This window comes from Phyllostomus hastatus, unplaced genomic scaffold, assembly GCF_019186645.2.
Source record: "Phyllostomus hastatus isolate PE091 unplaced genomic scaffold, TTU_PhHast_1.1 phas_scaffold_1066, whole genome shotgun sequence".
In the NCBI taxonomy this organism is placed as follows: Eukaryota; Metazoa; Chordata; class Mammalia; order Chiroptera; family Phyllostomidae; genus Phyllostomus; species Phyllostomus hastatus.
Genome location: NW_025334004.1, coordinates 25,753,357 through 25,756,345, shown reverse-complemented (window position 1 = coordinate 25,756,345; position 2,989 = coordinate 25,753,357). Strand labels below are relative to the sequence as shown.

The 2,989-nt window shown below is 41.3% G+C and overlaps 1 non-coding gene across 1 annotated transcript; it reads left to right on the top strand.

The window, feature by feature from the left end:
• Window positions 1-997: 997 nt before the first annotated feature.
• LOC123829157 lies at window positions 998-1,159 on the top strand. Its single transcript, XR_006787551.1, has one exon. It is a non-coding gene; the product is annotated as a U1 spliceosomal RNA (small nuclear RNA).
• Window positions 1,160-2,989: the final 1,830 nt, after the last annotated feature.

Sequence of the window (2,989 nt, the reverse complement as noted above, 5' to 3'; positions counted from 1 at the left end):
GGCCTTTAGTAGGCACTTATGAACAACACGTCTTGGTAATTTTTTCCTGATTAAAAAATACAGTGTTGGCGTTTTCTGCATGGCTTTCATTAGTTCTATTTTGATGTGTTTTTTATTCAGTTACTTGTCAAAGTGCTTCCCTGAAATTCTGCTGTCCATCAGGAAAGAATTAAAATGTTTACTTGCTAAGTCTTTTCTTACTTAATTGTGGCTGTCCTGTTGTTGAGCTAAAATATGTAGAGCACAGAGTCAGAATGAGTACACTTAGCTGCAGGACCCCCTTCTTCTGACATGTGGCGGGCAGTAAGGAACAGTGAGGGCAGAGGCTCTGCACGTATCCTTGGTCAGAATTGCCTTCTAAGGCCCCGTTCACCCCAGAAATTCGTTGAGGGTTAGGCAAAGGCCCTGAATGGCCTATCAGTCCAGGATCCAGGCAACTCCTTTTCACACTGTTCTAAGACTGGGCAGGGAAGAGAGGTCCCTGCCCTAGAGGGCCCCACATCATTTCTCTCTCTCTCTCTCTCACATTGAAGAACATGTCACCTTGGACCTGGGGCTTAGCTTAGAACTGGCACATCACTGCCCCAATCCTAAACTAAATATCCACTCTGGGGACCAACACGCTCAGGCCCCAGGGAAAACTTTTCCACAGTTTGCCTTTTGGCCTCAAAACCAAGGCCAATCCCACGAAGGTTTGTGACCTGCTGCCGCCAGCATCTGAGATGGGTGTCGTTTTAGAGGACAGAGGGGACTGAAGCGATAGCAGCCTTTCACAACAGAAACGGCAAATCAACTCACTTGTCAACTCCTTCCCCCTCAGACAGCATGAATTAAGCAGATTTTTGTATACTACAGTATCACGCCTGCCAATGCTGTGCATCTTCCTTCCTTTTATTTGTGTTCCAGTTGTAGTTTCTAAAGTGATGATGAATTAGCATAATCACAAAAAGCAGGGCACATGGGCAGTTGAGAAACACACTCTAATACTGCACAATTGTCACTTACCTGGAAGGGGAGATACCATGACCAGGAAGGCTGTCTTCCCAGGGGACACTCGCCCATCGCGTTCTGGGTGTGCTGACCCTGGGTGTTCCCTGAATGTGGGACACTCAGCTGCATGATTTGTGCTGGTGAGGGACTGCATTCATGCTTTCCCCTACAAAATATTCATACTGCTCTGAAATATAAGTATTTGCAAATCTAGGGCTAACACGAGGAAAGTAGGATTCTGATTATTTATATTGGCCACTGAGTGAAAAGAATGAGTTCTAGAATTGTAAATAGTTTTGTTTGTTTATTTATTTATTTTTATTTTCACCTGAGGACATGCTTGTTGTTTTTTTTTCAAAAATTCTCCCTTTTTAAAAAAGATTTTATTTATTTATTTTTAGAGAGGGAAGGGAGGGAGAAAGAGAGAGAGAGAAAGAGACATCAATGTGCGGTTGCTGGGGGCCGTGGCCTGCAACCCAGGTATGTACCCTGACTGGGAATCGAACCTGTGACACTTTGGTTCGCAGCCTGCGCTCAATCCACTGAGCTACGCCAGCCAGGGCCAGGACATGCTTATTGATTTTAGACAGAGGGGAGGGGAGGGAGAGAGAGGAACAGAAACATCGAGGTGAGAGAGAAACACTGATCAGCTGCCTCGTGTACATGCCCTGACTGGTGATGGAACCACAACCCAGGCCTGTGGTGCCCTGGCCGGGGGTCAGACTCGTGACCTTTCAGAAGGTCTGCAGGGAGATGCTCCAATCAACTGAGCCACACTGGTGAGGGCATAAATGGTTTTGTTTTTGTGAAAATACTTATTAAGAGTTAATTCCATTTTTTAAATGTCAAATAAAAACTGCAGATTTAAATAATTTTATTTATAGCTTTTATTCATTATTATATTTATGCTATAAAAATAAACTTGCTTCTAAAATAGTCAATTCTTAATTTTTCCTTGTACTTTCATTTACATTTTAATGGAAATACATTCAAATTTGATACTCTTTGAAGATAATTATGTTAATTTTAATCCTTTAGATCTCTGTCAATGGCACATAAATTATATATACATTTTGATTATAATTATATAACTAGTGATTTTTTTCTGACATGAAAGCAAAAAAATAAGTTGCAGAGAATATATAAATTATAAAATATGCCTTTATTTTACCACTCATTGAAATATTTCTGGGCCATCAATAGCAAATGTACAATAAAAATTAGATTCAGTTATTTTTGATATTTTGGCAACTTTCAGTCATTTAAAACTGTAGTTTTACAATTTTTAAAATAACTTTGCCATTATGAAGCCATATTTGTCAATGAAGAGGAAAAATTCAATGAATACCTTGACTTATAATTTTTAAACATTTAGACCATTTGACCCCACATATTTTAAGGATGGGCCAGATTGCGTCAATGAAATAATCAGATTGTTCTTTTTCTAAAAATTAGCTATTAATAGTTCACTGACTGACACTCAGCATGCCAGACTTTAAATTAAGTAATGCCTACACATTATCTCATTAAAGCCTCTCAAAAGCCCCGTCACAGGTAATTTCATTACCCTCGCTTTACAGAGAGGAAACTGGGCTTTGGTGTGTTTGAATGACTTGCTCAAGGTCCTATAACCACAGAACCCCAGAGCTGGGATCAGACTCCGGAAGACCTGAGTGGCTTTGGGAAAGGGCGCTTTGGGAGAGCTGAACTTGACTGACATCGTCGTGGAGAACCTGGCCACACGGAAGGCAGTGTGGAAGGCTCAGGATGGTGGGGGAAAGGGCTGCAAAAAAAAAAAAAGTCCCTAATTCCACAGTCAAGCCGAAGATCTCATGTCACCTCCAGGGAACATCCCCAAGCACCAAAGGCCACCAAACGTCTGAATGGACAGAAAGGACGGCTAAGTCCTCACGTTCTACTGATTACAACAATGGGCAGACAAGAAAAATACCCTTTTTTTTTTGTTTGCTCTTGGATGCTCAGTCAGATTCAGAGAACT